At 38.9% G+C, this 20,343-nt stretch overlaps 1 protein-coding gene across 7 annotated transcripts in view; it reads left to right on the forward strand.

The window, feature by feature from the left end:
• Positions 1 to 20,343, forward strand: part of OSBPL6 (oxysterol binding protein like 6) — a 208,823-nt gene that overhangs the window by 75,327 nt on the left and 113,153 nt on the right. Inside the window, exons 2-3 of one of the 7 annotated variants that reach the window (XM_082466694.1) lie at positions 12,346 to 12,538; positions 13,051 to 13,165. The exons of 4 other annotated variants lie outside the window; for them this stretch is intronic. The gene's annotated coding sequence lies outside the window, so the exon portion shown is untranslated. Of the gene's footprint in view, positions 1 to 12,345; positions 12,539 to 12,793; positions 13,166 to 20,343 lie in introns of those variants that run through there. 2 more of the 7 variants (XM_082466692.1, XM_082466695.1) reach the window with 2 other exon arrangements.

Genomic DNA, 20,343 nt, shown 5'->3' on the forward strand with positions numbered 1-20,343 from the left:
ATTTCACAGATAAGGAAACCAAAGAACAGAGAAAAGACATAACTCTCCCAAGGTCACACAGCTAGAGAGGGGCAGAGAGGAATTTGAACCTAGATGGTTCCAGAAACTGGGCTCTTAGCCACTTACTGCCTGACAGTTACCTATTAGTTGTGGTTCTTTGAACTCTTAAATTCATAGTCTTTATTTCTAAGAGCCTCACAGAAGTTGGATATTTGACATGAACATTTCAATGATTTTTGCATGTAATTTCTCCCTGGGATGGCAAATTTGTAGTCTGAAGAAAGTACAGTCAGCCCTCATATCCGCAGGTTCTGCATCAGCAGATTTGACCAACTACAGATCGAAAATGTTCAAGGAAAAAAATTTTCAGAAAGTTTCAAAAGCAGAACTTGAATTTGTGGCGTGCTGGCAACTACAGGCATACCTTGGAGGTATTGAGGATTTGGTTCCAGAGCACTGCAATAAAGTGAGTCACACAAACTTTTTTGGCTTCCCAGTGCATATAGAGATTATGTTTACACTACTGTAGTCTATTCAGTGTGTAACAACATTATGTTTTAAAAAAACGATGTACATACCTTAATTTAAAAGTACTTTATTGCTAAAGACTGATAACCATCACCTGAGCCTTCAGTGAGTCATAATCTTTTTCGCAATAGTAACATCAGATTGCTAATCACAGATCACCGTAACAAATATTATAATAATAATGAAAATGTTTGAAATATTGCAAGAATTACCAAAATGTGACACAGAGACACGAGGTGAGCAAATGCTGTTGGAAAAATGGCACCCATAGACTTGCTTGACACAGGGTTGCCACAAACCTTCGATTTGCAAAAAACGCAGCATCTTCGAAGTGCAATAAAGGGAAGAGCAGTAAAACGAGGGAAGTCTGCTTGTATTTACATAGCATTTACGTTGTGTTAGATATTATAAGTAATCTAGAGATGATTTAAACTGTACAGGAGAATGTGCATAAGTTATATGCAAATACTACACCATTTTATATAAGGGACTTGAGCATCTTAGGATTTTGGTATTCGCAGGGAGTTGGGGGGGAATCCTGGAACCAATGCCCCACAGATATGGACGGATGACTGTGTGACCTATAGAGGTATTAGAATAATCCATAGATCTCAGTTTTTAAAAAGAAAAAATTTTAATCTAATGTCAGTTGATCTGAATCAGAAGGTATGTAAACTGGCAGCCAAATATACTACTCAATAATGTCTGTGTATTTTTATGTAAATTATGTGTGTATGTCACGAGAACTAAAGAATAATTCTGAAGTCTGAAAATTTATGAGTTAAAAAATCTCTACATAATTAACATTTGGACACCTGTCATAGGATATGTGCAGTACTAGATCCTGAATATATATCATCTGTAATCCCCAAAGCAACTTGAACTAGGTTTTGTTAGAGCCCAAATCCCCATTTCTCAGGTGAGGAAATTGAAGATCAGATAGGCTGAGTAACCTGCCCAGTTTCATAGCTAAAAAACATCATAGTTAAAACTGGCATTTAAACTAAGCCTGTTTAACTCCAAGCCCCATGCTCTTTCCATGATGCCACAGATTTCCACTTGTGCCCAAAGGAAGCACTCAATTTCAAAGGAAATTGCTGTTTATGTGATATCATAGTTCTACCCTGCTCTCTCCATCCATTTTTTTTAATCCATCTATGACAACAAATTAAATTCCCAGAACAATTTTGAATTGTAATGGATGGCATTGTTCACTGTCTCAGCATTTTAAAATTTATTCTGCTTTTACTGGCAGTATCATCTATCTAAATACAGGAAGCTTTAGTCATAAGAATGTTAATAGGCCTGATTTAGTTGTCAAATTTTTTTGTGGTCTAATGAGCAAACAAGTAAGTCGCTGTGGAAACCAAATAGAAATCTAGATGAATTGATACAGCAAGAGGCCTGAGAAACTGGCAGCTTGAAATAATTCCATCAGAGTAGCACAGGAGGTAAAAGAGACTGACTCAAAGAGAAATTAGGCCAAGGTTATTCAGTTAAGCCACGTATGGCAAAAAATACAGATTACATATACAAAACTTATACTTGTTTAGGGTCTATTTTATCATTTCAAACCATTGTATAATTGATGGTGATGCCACTGACAATGTATACCTAATTTGTTAACAGATTTTAATATTATTTTGACCTCAGTGTGCATGTGGTGGACATATTTGTACTGTAAAAGAACATATAGTGATTTTATAGTTATTGTAAAAGTGCTTAAGTTAAAAAAGAGTCTCCTGCTACCTGCCCGAAGGATTCAGTTGCCATTCCAGTAATCTGAGAGACACCAGCAACGTGATATTGGAGACTGAATGTTCCAAATGTCATTGATATGAAAACCATCTCAGGGAGCACACGCAACAGAAAACTTCCTATTAGCACGACTCTGCGTCCAGACATCCCTGGAAAAATGTTCTTCATCTGGGTTTAGGACTTAAGTCATCTATTCTTTCAGGATTTGGGGTTTCGTAAAATGACTTATATTTAGGAGTGCATATGAAAACTCATGTATGTAACAGTTTGTGAACTGAGTCGGCAGAGAAGTGTCATCTGTGAATATAGGATAGTGGGCAGCTGTTCAGTGGTCTGGCAAGAACATACCAAGCAGCATAGCCCTGGAGCATCACCCCAGAGTGAAGTCAGCCTCTCTTTTGTGATCCAAATAAGTGTTTCAATTAGCACCATCCAAGTGACCTATTAGGACTAGTGAACTTCTGCCCTAGCTATATCAGACTGCCAGGGTTTAGGGGTTCTTTTGTTAATCTTTCCCTCTCTTGGCACTTGTGGGTTCTGTTATGTATCAGATTCTCTGATTTTGGTCCTTGAATATTTAGAGTGTAAGGCACATTAGATGTGATGATTGAAATTATCACTACATACACAGGTCTCTAGGGCTCTTTTCCAAAGCCCAGAGGCAAGTCGTGTTTTGAGTCTATAGTAGAGGAAATACAGGACCAGCTGTCTTATGCTTTCTCTAACTTTGGAAGTGTATTATCAGTTATATAAGTGGGAGGGAAGCTTTTTAAGCACCACGGTTAGTAGTTGTTGACAAATCACCAGTTGGTAAATGTTAATGGTGGTTTCTTTGCCCTGGGAGCAGCATTAAAATTCTCATCTCCCGGGACTACCCTGGCGGTCCAGTGGTTAAGACTTCACCTTCCAGTGCAGGGGTGCGGGTTCGATCCCTGGTTGGGGAGTCACATGCTAAGATCCCACGTGGCCAAAGAACCAAAACATAAAACAGAAGCAATATTGTAACAAAACTCAATAAAGACTTTAAAAAAAAATTCTCATCTCAACTTGCTTCACAAGAAAACAAATCTTATTGCATATCTTTTTAACTGAAGCCTTTCTTTTTTTTTTTTAAATTTATTTATTTATTTGTTTATTTATTTTTGGCTGCATTGGGTCTTCGATGTTGGGTCTTCATGGCTGCGCACAAGCTTTCTCTAGTTGCGGCGAACGGGGGGCTACTCTTTGTTGCGGTGCACAGGCTTCTCATTGCAGTGGCTTCTCGTTGCAGAGCTCGGGCTCTAGGCGCACAGGCTTCAGTAGTTGTGGCACGCGGGCTCAGTAGTTGTGGCTTGCGGGCTGTAGAGCACAGGCTCAGTAGTTGTGGTGCACGGGCTTAGCTGCTCCGTGGCATGTGGGATCTTCCCGGACCAGGGCTCGAACCCGTGTGCCCTGCATTGGCAGGCAGATTCTCAACCACTGCGCCAACAGGGAAGTCCCGAAGCCTTTCTTCAGCAAAATTTGTGTGAATGCATGTTCTGTCCATCTGGTTTCAGTGATCAGTCACAGTGAGCTTTTAGCACACTTTAGCATACTTCTGGTATACATTAGCGAAAAGTATGAGCACACTGCCATATGCAGGTGTGCCATGGTGCAGTTGTGCTTACAGAGACGGAGCAGGTGTGGATGTTGCCCGCAGAGGGCATGCATTCTGGGGAATGAAAGACATGTGTGTCAAAAACTGTGATCAAGATGGACTGAGGAAAGTCCAGGAGGTGCTGAGCAAGGATTATGAAAGTTAAGAACCTGGAGAATTGCTTCTAGCTGAGCCATAGGAAGTGGCATCATGTCATCCACACAGGGTTTAAAGGAAGGATGGGCTTTAGACTTTGGAGATGTAAGGAAAACTGTTTTCTTTAGAGGAAACACATAGAATAGGCAAAGAGTGGCTATGTTTGGGGGAATTGCAAGGATTTGTGTTTAGTAGAAGATTTCAAGGAGCCTATCATGGAAGATGAAGTTGGAAAGTTGCTTGGAGTTAGATCATGGAGGACCTTTAATACTAGGATAAGGAAATTGGGCTTTGTTCTCTCCTTCCTTAGTTTCAGATATTAACTCAAGTGTTTTACCTTAGGTCTGATTATCAAGTATGATTATTCATGAAGAGTACAGTGATCCTTTTGGCAGTTTGCTGGAGAACAAAAAATACTGTTACACAACTGCAATGTGTGTCTGGGTCAAACGGCTTTTTTTTGCTGAAAATTTTCCACAGAGGCAGTGCCAAATATGTCACATAATCCTATCACTCAGATGAAAGTCAGCTACATCACCACAGCATGCCCTTATTTTGATTCCTCCCTAGGTTCAATGATGTTAGGATTTACATTTCACAGCTTTTTTTTTTTTTTACCAGGTGGGTGGTGCTAAAATGCCTAATACCCCATATGTCTGGCAAATAAGCTGGTTTGTTTGAAAGCTGAGTCATTAAGCTCCTTTATCTTTCTTCTCAACTTCCTACTTAGCATTTTCCCTTCATACTGGGCACTTCATTTCATAAGCAATGAGGTGGCTCATTAGTTTGCTGCCCAGGAAACAGCAACTCTGTTTTTTTCTTTTCCTATTCAAAGGAATTATTTTAGTCTACTTGTGGTGTGCCTTGGAAATATTCTGAGCTGATAATTTTAGCTATTGGAGGCAAAAGGAGAAACATCTGAATTTTATCGGGTAGACTTGGAACACTTCAGTTGATAAAAACATTAGTGAAAAGGGCCATTATTGTTAGTATTCTCTGGCTAATTAACTCAGTTGACTAAAGCTTGAGGCTTATGTGGCAAGGTCCATTAGTTTTGCTCTCTGATTATCTCTTAGAACCGCTAGTCCTGGCCATTGATTTAAAAAATAATTATAATAACAACAAGCACTTACATAGTACTATACACATGGACTCATTTAATCTTCAGAATAATCCTGAAGGGTAGGTACTGTTATTCTCTCCATCTTTACGATCATGAAACTGAGGCATTGAGAAGCTATGTAACTTGCCTGGGGCCCCATTACTGGTAATTGACTGAGCCAGGATTTGAACCTAGGCACTTAGGTTCCAACGTCTTTACTCTTGACCTCATTAAAATCCAAGGATGTCCCTAGACTTAAGGAAACGTAATATGTGTCTAAATATTTAAGGCTGTTTATTTTGTATAGTATGAAGCTTTGAATTTAAGAAATTTCAGACCAGTGTATGATATACAGACACCAGAAATCTATTTAGCATCTCGTTTGTTGTCCATGCAGTGTTGTGCACGTGGGCAAGGCTTCACAGAGGTGACATTTGAGACCTGAGCCAGGACTTAAAGGATGCTCAAGTGCTCAACAGGCAGAGAAGAGCATCGCAGGTAGAGGGAATAGCATGTGCAGAAGGCTTGAGGAGGTGAAATGGCATTTGACGTGCATGTTTGAAGGAAAGTATGATGTTCCCTGTATCTAAAACAGGGTGGAACATGAAGAGAGTGACTAAGATGCAATTTAAGGTTGCAGATTGTACCCTGATGAACAGTTTAAAAATTGTCCTCTCAGACAGTGACCTTTTTTTAAATCAAGGGCTCACAAATTTTTGTATCCAATTTCAAAAGGTTCCCAGGTGCTCTGAAACTCACCTGTAGGTCTGTAGAGTCCTTCCCCCCAAGCAATAGAGAATAATACGATCCAGTATATGTTTTAAGAAAGATGACTCTGGTGCCAATGAAAGATGGCCTGGAGGAGAGAATGATTGGAAGCAGAGAGATCGCGGGGGCAGATATAAAAAATCTAGCTGAGGTGACAAAAAGAGAGCGATGTCTCTGAAAGATACTTAGGAGATAGAAGTGAGAGGATCTGGGGTGAGTTAAATGAGAAAGTTGCACATTAAATAGTTAAAAGTAACTGTCGTTTCTAGCTTGGTTTAAGGATAGATAGTGATGTCATTAACAAAAACTAAAGGAGAGGAAAGGGGCAAGAGCAGAAAGATTATGGGCTTGATTTTTAGACCCACTGAGTTTCAGGTGCCCATGATATATTCCAATGGAAATGTCTAGTAGACAGTTGGAAATGCAGTCTGGAAAGGAAGTTAGCATTGGATAGAGAGAGATTCAGCTGTCTCTAGCAAATGGTAGGTTGAAGCCCTCTGGGTGGGTCAGGACCACCCAGGGGAGCCCAGAATGAGAAGACAAGGGCGGAGGAGGAATATCCGGTAAAGCTGGCTGCGGAGACAAGACTTGGGAGCAGCAGCGGCATTACAGCGTCTGAGTGCTTCCTGTTCTGCACACTGCGTACATTAACTGGCCTAATCCTCAGATACCTCTGTGAAAGGGCTGCATTTTACACATGAGGAACCCGAGGCACAGAGAAGTAAAGTAATTTGCACAAGGGCACAGAGCTAGTAGGTCGCTTTCAATGGTAAATTAGTGGTAGCCTCATTAAGTTGATGCAGTTGAATTAAGATAGTTTTTGTCATAACTGTTTTACAGATTTAAATATAGATTGGTAAGCTTTGATGATAGTATTTCCTTAATTTTCCCCCTGCTCTATCAAGTAAATATAGTATGATCATCAGAATTCATGAAGAAAGTATGATCTGAGACTTTCATAAATTTCCAAATTCCTTGGCTTTTTCTCACATGAGTATTCTGTCAAGATACATGCATTTCTTAAACATATTTTTATTTAATAGGTTAAGTTTTCCCTGAAGTTTTCTCCCAATTAATAAGCATTTTTGGCATTAATTGGAGCACTTCCTAAAATGGTTTCATGAGTCATATTTTCATATTTCCACTTAGAATATACGTTGGACTCTCTTAGCAGTGATCTGAGACATCATCAAACTCTACATTCTTGTTTTAATTTACCCAAAAGTTCTCTTGTCTCCTTGAATTCATCCCTTCCTTAGAATATCTTCATTTTATTTTCCCTTTTATCACTACACCAGCAGTGGAGATTTTTCTTGGAGCCCATTTCCTCGGTGATTTTTTAATTACTTCATCAGAGTTATGCACACCAAGGAGGAAAGAACAATGAAGCCACACCAGGTTGACACAGCTGGACTATCTGCTAGACTGGAGTCAGCAGACTACAGTCCATGGGCCAAATGTGACTCCTCACGTTTTTGTAAATAAAGTTTTATTGAAACACAGCCATGCTCAGTCGTTTACATATCTGTGGCTGCTTTCCTGCTACAAGGGCAGAGTTGAGTAGTTGCATTAAGTGGTGCAATGCATGACCCACATAACCTAAAATGTTTACTGATTTGGACCTTCACAGAGAAAAGTGCTGACTCTTTCTCTGTAGCATACTACTTTTGGAAGATTAGGAATTGTCCAGAGAATATTTATAGTGCTTTAGAGTTAAGGCTGTTCTTTTTAAATAAAACTTTAAAGAAAATTTTACTCAGCTGAATAACAGAACCATTGAGTGGTTTCTGTAATATTTGTTCTTTGGGTCTAAAACAGATACAGTCAAGGGAATAATGAAACTGAAGACTCCTTTAAGTAATCTATAATCAGAATTCTTAACCGTATAATCAGTCATCTGAGTTTTTGTCAGTTTTAACAGAACTGTTTAATTTGGAAGAATTTTTTTCCTTTGAATGCTCAGTAGGTGCCAGGTCTTTCCTTGTGCTCAGCTTTTGGAATTTGCAGAAATATTACATTTCCCTACTCTCAGAGAAATATGTCTCAATTGGAACCGAGTTAAATACAAACCAAAAAAAATCTGGAAAAATTGGCCTAGATCATAGATATGTAACAGAATGATAAAAATATGTTTTGTGTTGAATACATTATTTTAGTTTATTAACATGTTGACCATATCTTATGTTATACTTCAATCACATTTCTGAAAGAATGGATGGGCTTTCTTTTCTTTTTTTTAATTGAGGTATAGTCGACATACAGTATTAGGTAAGTTTCAGGTGTACAGCATAGCGATTCACAATTTTTAAAGGTTATATTTCATTTATAGTTATAAAATATTGGCTATGTTTCCAGATGTGCTTTATTTGCCGTTATTTTTGTTAAGACAAGAAGTATGTGAGGGCAAATGGGATCACGTTCTGCTCTGTCAGATACAAGTTCTTCACTTGTCCCTCGTGAATGGCCACTCTCCTCAGTAGTTCTCCCCTCCCTTTTTGGCTGCTGGGACTCCTGAGGTCCTCTCTTGCACCTGGGTTCTCTTTCCTGCAATTTGTTCTCCAGGATCTGCCTCCCTGGAGCATGATCACATGACTCCCCTGCTCTAAACTCCGCTCCTGTTCTCTGTAGCCCACCCAGCAAAATCTGGTCTTTCACCAGCATTGGAGACCTTCCACGCTGTTTCAGACCTACTCTCTGCCTTTTCTTCCCCCACTGTCCTTTTTTGTACCCTGAACTCTGAGTACTGTGACTACAGTCTGCACTTTCCCATCTCTTGATTTTCATACACTTTTCCTCACCGTTTGAAATGTCCTTTAATCTCTGTGATACATGGTAGGACTAATGAGATTAGATAGATTTCCAAGTTAAAAGTCTGCTCTTCAGTTATTGACAAGAAAGCTATAATATGAAAGTACCTGGAGTTTGTGGTTTTCATCTTCAGGAAGTTACCTCAGCACAGCACGTTTCCATAAACTCTGTTGGGCTGTAGCACTACAACTGTGTTCTCCAGGGCTTTAGACACAGTGTAGAAATTCTCAGCATAATTGGGATTATCACAGGTAGGGAGAGAGAATTCAATTTTTTTGTCTAAACCTTGCTGCCAGTGAGAATAGCCAAATAATGATCTCTTCACCAACTAAGGTATTTAGTGGAGACAGTAGACAGGGTAAGCAAGATAATGAAGAAAGGTCTTGCACCGTGTCTTGGGCTGCAGTTTTCTGGGAAGGCAGTTTAGGATTTTTAACCCTAAATCAGGGCCAGACTTTCTTCGTGGAAGTGATGTGGGCATTGAATCAAAACCATGGGCCACATACTGTACAGAAAATAGTCAAAAGTGTCTCATTTCTTATTTTGTTGTGAAATAGACTTTGCTGTGTAGACTGCTAACTTTGTGTAAATATACTCTTCTGGTTATTCTGGTTGTCTTTACTGTCTTTACTATTTTAAGAATCTTTTCTTTAGTATTTTACAGAATGATGGAGCTTGCTTTATCTTGCCTCTCCATTTTGCATTCTCTGCGTTGACTTATGCTACATGGGACAGTCTAGTCCTTGGTAGGATATATCATGTGCTCGGAGGGGCTTGAATAATGAGTGGAGTGTGTGGGGAGTGTGCTGGACAAGAACATGGTGTCTAGTGGGCAAAATTCAGGCTGTGGGAGGATTAGTCACACGACTCACAGGAAAAATTCTGTTGCAAAGATAATGGATCGTTTGCTTCCTGAATGAGCCATTTGGAAGGAACCTTTGCCAAATCACTAAACTCCACTGATGAGATTTTGCAGAGACTCCTACTCAAGTACTGGCTCCTATAAAAGACTTTGTTCGAATCAACCTTTCCAACCTTTAATTTATTAATAGCTCAGGAGGTGGGGTGTCAGAAGTCTCTTTCATCTGCAGAGGGTATCATTAAGTTAGAACATGATTCCTTTTGTGTGTTTTGATAAAAACCAGATACAATGTTTTCTTTTAAAGCATCAATTTTGATTATAGTTTAAAAAAGAAACTACCCCTTTCCTTCTCTGAGTTTATTTTTTAACGAGGGCTTTAAGAATTAATCTTCAATGTGTATTGTCACAAGGAGTAATCAGACTTGAACTTTATAAGCTTAACACCTTCGGACTTCTGTCCCATATGCAGTTTATGTGCAAGGTCAAACAAGATCTTTTACAGTTTCTAATTAAAGTTTAGTTGCCACTTGGTTAACTTACTGATTTTTGAATAAAACTTAATATATTAGTCACCTGGAAATTTGGAATTTGAATGCAACAATAGAAATCTTTCTGTCCTAGTCAAGTTTTTGAAGCTGTACTGAAACGAATATTCCTCATATTTCTGGCTTCAGTAACTATCAGGGATGACTGGTTACATGTGAACCATGTATTGATAGATTGGTAATTTTTAATGCAGAGCGGTCAGCCCCCCTGAAGGTTATAGAAGGCACTAGACTTTATAATCATGGTTGTTGTCCTTTTGAAAATTTCACAGAATGTCCAAATAAACATCAATTATAGTCTTAGAACCAGCCAAAACCCTTTACAAAGTACATATAAATAGAAACCTTGTAAAATTCACTTTTTAACTCTCACACTTATGCTATGCAAGGAACTAAGGTCTGGTCCCTGTTTCCAGAGTCAACACAGTCTGTTAGGGGAGATAAGAGGTGTAAGCAGCAAGAAAGACCAGGACAATCTCACATTAGTTAGAATTGACCCAAGTACCAGATGTGATGAGAAGCTCCTTCTTTCTAGCTGGGAAAATCGATGAAAGAGTTGGAAGTTGTGGTTTTGAGCTGGGCTTTGAAGGATGTATAGGCAAAGACTGTGGGGAAAGAGATGAGCGAAGGGGAGAATGATCCCCAGGCCAAGGTCTGATTTACACAGGCTGGAGACAGGACACGCACACAGCGTGTGTCCTGTGGGAGGCGAGGGGGTCCTTAGGTGTGATTACCAAGATTCACCCTCCCTCCTCCCTCCCCTCTGCTGCTGGATTGGAGGAAACCATTACCCTGTGGTCCTCTATTCTCCCTCACCTTCCCATTTGCTATTACAGGATGGTAAGAAGTTATGGAGAATAAGACTAGGGAAGAGAATTGGGGGTGGGAGTGTGCACAAAGAACTGCAGTAGAGCACAGGGGGCTCTTTACCATATTCTTTTTTTTCACCCCTCTTTCAGTGTTCTTCCTTTTCCTACGCTTGGCAGAATTCATCATAGGGAAGAGCAAAGAAAAGGTGGATAGGGGAGTTTTCTGTAGCTGGCTATTCATATTCAGTCTGCCTATAATTATATGGGATTAAAGAGCATGAATTGAGTAGTGTTTGCAGAAAATAAACATATAATGCTGAGCATACAGAAATAATCTTGGTGGACCCTAAGCCTAGTTTTCTATGTCATCATCATAACCATCAATTTTATTTAGGAATTGTAAGATGCACAGAATTTTCTTACAACACAGTAGAGATCTTAAAAGCTTTTTTTGTAGAGGTAGAGGGGCATTTAGAACAAACACTTTTTTTTTTTTTTTTTGCAGAAAAATGGCACTTAAAGAGCCATCACAGCATAAGATACCTAGTAGACATAAATCTTTTGCACTTTTATTAAGTCATAATTTTTCAGAATGTGTGTGTGCTTTTTCTTCTCTATAAGTAGAAAGAGAAAAAACTAAAACAGAATGAAGCAGTAGGCTTGAAAAATAATCAAACCTGGGGAGTAAGTTTTAAAGCTACCTTGTGAATAAACAAGGCTGCTAAAGAAAGGTCTGTGGCTTGAAGGAAAAAACTGCTGCCACATTGCAGGGTCAGATTTTTTTTTTTCCTTTCTCTCTTTGTTTTTTTTTAACTTAAAGTGAACATATTTTATCTTCCCGTAAAATATTGTTCCTTTGCCTTCTGAGAAATTATGTCAGTTTGAACACTGTGCTTTGCCAGTATAGTCAGCTCTTTGTGCTGGAGGATCGTTCTAGGAGTTTGGCAGTAGTTCTGCTCTGTTAAGACAAATTAGAGACTATTAGTGGGTCTTTATCTGGGTATTGGTATTGTACATTTATATGCATGTGTGATGGAACCACTTCATAGTGACTTTTAAAAAACTTTTTGAGGTTTACATTGACTTAGAGGTTTAAACATGTTTCTAAAAAATATACTTCGTCTCCTTTTAGAAAATACTTGCTTTATAAATTGAGAGTTTTCTTACTTGCAGCTCTGGGTAAGATGTAAATTATACATGTTACTGATTGCTGAGGAGCTCAGTGGTTGTCTTTGAGATTACGTAGATTGAGCAAAGGAGGTAGAAAGCAGGGGGGCCGTCCGTTATGAACTTTCTCCTCAGAAGATAAAGTGGAAGGAATTTTCTCTTGGCCACAGAGGCTTGTGAAAGGTCTATGGAGATGTACCTATACAACTGTAATCTCTCTTTTTCAGCCTCTGCCCCTTCCTGCAAAAGATCAAGAGAAGGAAATCAAGGAGCCACTCTTATAACTTACCAGATAACCCCAGCAGGCTCAGTAGACAGACCAAGTTCCCAGGAAAAAAGCTACAGGCACTTGAGGATAAACTGCTTCCAACAGCTTTTACCTTAAAGCTGACCTGGAAGACTTTGACTCCCAATTACAAGGTGAGTTAGGAGAATGCAAGTTTAAAATCAAAAGCAGGGTTAGATTAGGCAATGCTTAATGGTAGCAAAAGATAAGTGAGATATTACCAAATCGCAGGAACATGTTTCTATTTTTTATGTATATATCAGATCAAAAAATAACACATGGTAATTCTAGTTATGTTTGCCATCTTAATAAAAAGTTCTGCAATAATTTTTTTAAGGATAGGAAGTAAAAAAAAAAAAAGCCAAAATATTGAACCTTTTTCTGTCTACAGTTTGGCATCATGTGAAAATAAAATGCTCCCCTTCCCTTCTGGAATAATAAACCTGCGCCTGAAAACGGCTGAAAGGTTATCCTCGCTTTCATTATATATGCATGACAGATACATTCTTAAAATGCATACAGTTTTTATAGTCTTTCATAGTAAACAGGTAGACAATTGATTGTGTTATTTTTGCACATGAGGCTGAAATAAATATGATAACAGCAATGCTCACTATGGGGTCCTTGTCATCTTTGATATTTGCAGTTATTATTTTCAGAGCCACTTTAGATATGCTGTTTGACATCTTAGGCCCAGTGAGTTTGGTCTTTACCATTTGGACACATCCCTCCCAGTTATACGAAGCTTTCTACCTTCTGAGGTCAGTGACCCCCAGAGTGGGAGGATGTGCCATCAGAGCTCTTGGGGATCGTTTGCAACGTGTGTCCTCTACTCAAACCCTTATTTTCTCTGGGGCACAAGGGCAGCAGCAGTGGTGGTGGTGGTGGTGATAGTTCAGACATCTGTAATTTGGAAAATACTCACAGGTGTTCTGATACCACTTCTACCTTTTCCTTGCATGGACTGCTCCTTCTTGGTAGAACAGAAACCATGGCTAATTTAGTGTAATCACTGTTATGTCAGAAGATTTCTGCTTATTTACCGCATTATTTAAAGTTAAATTTTTATTTATTTATTTAGTTTATTTTTTTGGCTGCATCGGGTCTTAACTGTGGCACGCGGGATCCTCGTTGCGGCATGTGGGATCTTTCGTTGCAGCTCCTGGGCTTCTCTCTAGTTGTGGCGTGCGGGTTTTCTCTTCTCTAGTTGGGCGCGTGGGCTCCAGGGTGCATGGGCTCTGTAGTTCATGGCACGCGGGCTCTCTCGTTGAGGCGCGTGAGCTCAGTAGTTGTGGCGCGCGGGCTTAGTTGCCCCGCGGCATATGGGATCTTAGTTCCCCGACCAGGGATCGAACCCGCGTCCCCTGCATTGGAGGGCAAATTTCTTTACCACTGGACCACCAGGGAAGTCCCTTAAAGTTAAATTTTAAAGCACAGCTTGCAGACTGGTGGCCTACAGGCCAGATTTTAGACTGTAATTTTTTTAATATGTAAGAGTTTTCTTTTTTAAAATTGAGTTAATTGCCAACATTGCAAAAAGGAAACTTCACATAAAAAAAAGAAAAAAAAAACCCCAGAAAAACAGATAACCTGGCTTCTCTTGGAAGATTAAAAATCTGGTCTTGTTACTATTTCAAGGCCTGAAGTTTGCTAGTTATTACCATTCCCTAAGTCTTTAACCCAACCAGCTATACAGATTTATGTTACCTGCCTGGCACCTGTAGGCTTTTGAGGCCAAGATTCATGCTTTAAGCATCAATTTTGTTTCTCCTTACATGAAGTCACTCCCCTGTAGTTTACACATAATACTCTCTTAGTCTTTATTCTCTTTTGGCATTTTATTATTTTATATAAAATGTGTGCACTGTGAGAATGGTGGCTTTCTGAGGTTAAACTAACACCTGCCAGGCTTGCCTATGAAGAAGGAAAACTTTTCCAAAACCAGGTGGCCCATGGTTCTTAGTTTGGAAATCTGATTTGCAGAGTGATATGGTCTGAATCATTTTTTCCAGACCTTGAGGTTGTCATCTCAGAGTTTGATATGTCACAACCCCAGGGTTCCATTGCCTGATCTGACTGTTTTGGTCCCAGAGAGGTAAAGTGATTCATTGGGTTGGCTTCTTTTTGAATGACACCTATAGGCATTTAGAGTCCATCTTTTATCCCCTTACTCATTCTGGACACCAGAGTGATTCAGTGAACTGTGTGCTACATGCGCAGAACTTTTGACACTGAGAAATCTCACCATCAGAATCAGATATACCTTCAAGCCCAGTGGGTTGTAGTTAATCACAAAACTTCTCTTTCCCCATCTTTGATCACTATATATTGTTGGGGACTGAACTACTTGCAGTAATGTTCCTTTTAATTTGATATCGAACCAAACTTTTATATAATAATAAAGAGCCTTAACCATGAAAGCATTTTAAATCATAGGGCCCTATGGGCATAGCACTTCTCTGTCTATATCGGCTAAACTCAGCCATTAATTATTTGATCATAGTTTGCAGATGGGGAGAAGCTGACTTGATCCCAAAACAGTGGTTCTTATCCCAACAACCCATTTTTCAAACGGATAGTGCCTGTTACTGAAGCAGATTTTAGGCCTCAGGATATTCATTTTTAATGTTGAAGCAAACAAGAAAGAAGCCCAACAGGATTGGATGTTGACTTCTGGTAGTTTACCGTCCTCTGGCTGCATTACTTTTGCTCTGTCTCATGGGATCTCTTAGGTCAGTATTGCCTGGGATCTCTTGATACTTGACCACACGTAAAGATGAAATGTACATGAGTCCCTTTGACTATCAGGTTTACGTTCATGGAAATGAAGTAACTAGAAATTTGTCTCCACACATTCGAGGAATTGTGACTTGATTGTATGAGAAAGAAATTAAACTCTTCTGAAAAGGAAAAAGCAGGTGATTGGCACCTCATTTCCTTAAGGAAATGTGTTTATTTTCATTCCTGTTTTGTCATAGGAATTAGTGTGTATGCATGTATACTCAGAAATGCTTCCAGAAAACCCTTTATCTCTTTTTTCCTTGGCATTCCCGTTATCGGCTCCACATTCCACTTCTCTTAACTCCCTGAGGAAAGGACAACTAGGACTGAAAAAATGAAACCCATGAGGGCCATTATTGACATATAAAACAGGTTGAAATGTGGTGAAAAAGGTAAACCCGGTAAATCAGCTAGCCAGTCAGCAAATATGACATCGGCAAAAACTGGAAGAAGAGAAAGAGTATTCAACCCTGGCATGGCATGAAAGCTGACGTTTGCTCCCTTTTACCTCTTATGAAGATCATGAGACTTCTCCCTCAGTGGTAGAAACGGAGAGAATATCCAATGCGAATTGGCAGTGCTGAGACCATTTTACTTGACCTCTTTCTTCAAAAGGTGATCAAATATATTTCTTTGTTCTTTTAGGGGGAGGGTTCCTTTATCTCTTGAGGATCATTGTAAATTCATGGATTTTAAAGATCTTTATGATTTGATTAGTGACTTTTTTTTCTGGATGCTCAAATAAAACCTTCTTTGTTCCTTGGGAGCCCCTTGAGATTGGTTCCTGTACATACATACAGAAAAGAGAACCTATCATAAGTGAATCGCAATGAATTTTCACCAACTGAACATTCCCATATAATCAGCACCCAGATCAAGATACAGAACATCCCAGAAACATCCATGTCCCATTAGTTTTTTTGACACCGCTTTTTGGTTCAACAGGATACTTTAAGCTCCTCTTGTTCATTTCACAGTCCAGTCTAAGAATCAGTTATTACAAGGAGCTCTGGTTCCTTTTAGTGGAAAATGGAATTTAGAAACTACAGTCTGGGCATTAGGAGTGCTCATTCCTATCGGTTATCAGTGTTTCCAGACTTTTTCAGGGAACAGAGTCGGAAATAATTATATATTTAAAATAAAAAATTATGAGTTCACATTGAATTTTCAAAGTTAACTTTATGGAGTTTTAATATTATTTGATTTTATATTTGAATCTCGTTTCTCTTCAAACGAATAATCTCAACATTACTACTACTAATTGTTCTTCTACTTTTATAGAGAGAAAAAATGTAGAGTTTTATTTACCTTTTATTACTGTCATTAGTTTTGGTCTTTCAAAATTTATGTATGTGGTCAAAAATGAATTTCCCTCACCTCCATTTTTAGTATTAGTGTTGATATATTTCTATTAAATCTTTAGTTCACCAAATAATTTGAGTTATTTGCAACTCATTACATCATAAGCAGGAGATGTTCCAGAAGTGACAGTGGGATTATCGTACTGTTTGGATGGTGGATCAGTTTGTGCTGCACTGAATGCATTTATTAGTGTCCACCCTTCATCACAGTGCAGGTCCAGAAGCAGAAGAAAGATAAATGCTCTAAATGAAACACAGAGCCTGAAAGTGCCCCAACGGTTTTGTCCTTCTTGCTTCTTTTTATCTGATAAATGGATGCTTACCTTGGAATGACTTTCTTTTCCCTTGGTGAGTCAAGGGATCAAGTGCTTTGATTTTTGGATATATTTTGTAATATTTGACCTTGGGAAAAATGTAAGTGTTCATAGAGAATATAGGAATAGGTAGTTGCCCCTCCCTCCGTCCCTCCCTCCCTTCCTTCCTTCCTTCCTTCCTTCTGTCCTTCCTTTCTTTTTCCTACAACCAGGTGACTCCTTGAACTTGAGGCTGAGGGGTAGGCAGTGGGAGGGAAGAAGGAGAGCTGCATCACTCCCGCTTTAGTCTTTTAAGCTTTTCACCTGTCTTCTCAAAATGTCTCATTTCCAAGCCTCCATAAGGTTGGAATCCAATATTTTTGAGTCTTTTCCAAATATATTTTTAGGTACAGAAAGATGATTAATTAGACTTTAATTAGTCTAACTTTAAGGGTGATTTAAATGTTTCTTTGGACTTCCCTAGTAACGCAGTGGTTAAGAATCCGCCTGCCAATGCAGGGGACACGGGTTCGAGCCCTGGTCTGGGAAGATCCCACATGCCACGGAGCAACTGAGCCCGTGCGCCACAACTACTGAGCCTGCGCTCTAGAGCCTGCGAGTCACAACTGCTGAGCCCACGTGCCACAACTACTGAAGCCTGTGTACCTAGAGCCCGTGCTCCACAACAAGAGAAGCCACCGCAAAGAGAAGCCCGCATACCGCAACGAAGGGTAGTCCCCTGTTGCCACAACTAGAGAAAGCCCGCGCGCAGCAACGAAGACCCAATGCAGCCAAAAATAAATAAATAAATTTATTAAAAAAAAAATGTTTCTTTGTTGACTTTTCACATCAAATGAATAATGCCAGGAAGTACTGAGCGCAGTGAACGAACAATACAGATCTACTTTGAAAGGTTTGGCTTTCAGAGTGCAAGGGTTTATTAGGAGTAACAATTCGAGACTTTGTCTCAGTAAGAAGTGATTACAAAGATGGTAGACTAACACATAGGTTCCCCAAAACTTCAACTGTGTATGGCTGGTGTTAAATGTTTGAAATTTCAGAAACAATGGCAGTTTAAATAGATGTCTTTTATCATGTGCCTTATATCACCCCTGCCATATCTAAGGTGTTTGCTCATTGATTGATCCAGCAAAGTCTATTGAATGTCTCTACTCAGTGTGTACCAGGCACTATTCTGGGTGCAGAGATTATAACAAGGAGAGCAGGAAACAGATGATGTCTCTGGGGATAGACAATAAGCCGATAAACAAATAATGTAACTATTGAGTGAAATAAGTGCTGTGAAGGAAATGAAAAGAATATTGTGCAGAAAAGTGACAGGGCATGTGCCTATTTAGAGGCGACAGAAGCTGAGAACTGAAGGGTGATTTGCTGACTGAATTTTCGTGTTTAGAAAACTAAATTTGAAAGTACTATACAGTTTATTTAAACAATAACTACACGTTTGGCATTCGAATTTATTTTCAAATATCTAATTTTTTTTTCAACTGGCATTATAAATTGTTGAACTTTAAGTTTAAAATCTCTTGTTTTGTCAGCTTCTGGAAACTGAAGGAAGTTCTGGGTGAGGGGTATACGGGAACTCTCTGTAGTAGATTTGTAACTTCTCTAAAAATCTAAAATTATTCTAGAATAAAACGTTTAAAAGGAAAAACTGGCGAAGAAATACCAAAATTTATACTAAATCAAATACAGTGTGGCAAAGATGAGGAATCCAGACTACGTAGGAGGGGTCTGCAGGGAGAATGGTGGGTGTTGAGAATTCGTTACTTGGATGCTCTTATATAGACTTTTGTCTCATCACTCATTTTTGGACTAAATAAATTTTGCCCCTTTTCGTGCTTCTTTTCACCTTCTTAAATTTTATAAACTTAACAAACCTTACAAATAGAGTTAGTTTACATTTTTCCTTTTGTTAAAAAAATTTATTCATTTTCTTAAAATATTCTTGGACTACTTAGGATGTTATCCTTCAGGTGGAAATTAGCAAATCTTTTTCACATGTGGCTTTTAATAAAACTGGCATCATAAATAAAAGTTTTCTCTGATCAAAACAATCTTCTCTACCCTTTGTTTTATTAGTATTTTTCAATTCATGTATTTCTAAGCATAAAGTACCTTCTTTCACACATTAGAAGAAACAGAGAAACCTGAAGTTGGCAAGGAGCCAGTAAATTCAGAATCTGCTTTGTAAATGCTTTGCCAACTGTAGCACAGATTAACAGACCTGCCATGGGAAGCTCTTTGGTAATCTATAATCTTTGAAAGTACTCTCCAGTATCTGGTTCCAAGAATGCTTCCTAATCTTTCATTATCTAGTTTAGGAGTCAGCAAATGATAGCCTACAAGCTTGCAGTCTTGCTTTGTAAATAAAGTTTTATTGGAACATAGCTATGCTTATTCATGTGCGTATTGTCTATGGCTCCTTTTCCACTACAGTAGTTCCCCTTTATCCATGGGGGATACATTCCAAGACTCTCAGTGGATGCCTGAAACCACAGATAGGACCGAACCCACTATATGCTGTGTTTTTCCTATACATACATACCTATGATAAAGTTTAACTTATAAATTAGGCACAGTAAGAGATTAACAATAACTAATAATAAAATAGAACAGTTATAACAATATACTGTAATAAAAGTTCTGTGAATGTGGTCTCTCTCTCTCTCTCAAAATATCTTATTCAGACAAATTTAACGCCTTTTCCATCTTAACTAAGCACTTATTATGCACTGTGGCCCTAACTTGCAGTTTGAGGAGTGATAGCAAAATTTCTTTTTCCTTCTTTACAGTTGCACAGATAGATTCATTCTTACTGTAGATCTTACCAACCTCAGGATATGATTTTTTCTCTCCTTATTGAGTTGAGAACTTTCACCTTTTCACTTAAAGGAAAGACTTTACGGCTTCTCTTTCACAGATCTGAACTGCCAGCATCACTACTCTTGTGTTTTGGGGCCATTATTAAGTAAAGTAAGGGTTACTTGAACACAAGCACTGTGATACCGCAGCAGATGATCTGATAACCCAGACGACTATTAAGTGACTAACGGGTGAGATATGCTGGACAAAGACATGATTCACGACCTGGGAAGGACACAGCAGGATGGCAGAAAATTTCATCACGCTACTCAGAATGGCATGCAATTTAAGATGTATGAATTGTTTATTTCTGGAATTTTCCATTTAATATTTTTCAGACCGCGGTTGATGTGGGTAACTGAAACCTTGGAAATCAAAACCACGGATAAGGGGAAACTACTATAGAATGGTAGTATTGAGTAGCTGCAGTGAGATGGTGTGTCTCACAAAGCCTAGAAGGGTTTCTGCCAGGCCCCTTACATAAAAAGTTTGCTGACTTCTGGTCTAGTCAAAAGCAGTGACTGGGTTATCTCCCTCTGTTTCTGAATCTGGGATCCAAGAAATTTTGCAATCCCAAGGATTAGTAGACAACAAAGTCCTGTTGGTTCATGATAGAGC

This window comes from Balaenoptera physalus, assembly GCF_965194825.1.
Source record: "Balaenoptera physalus genome assembly, chromosome: 6".
Lineage (NCBI taxonomy): Eukaryota > Metazoa > Chordata > Mammalia > Artiodactyla > Balaenopteridae > Balaenoptera > Balaenoptera physalus.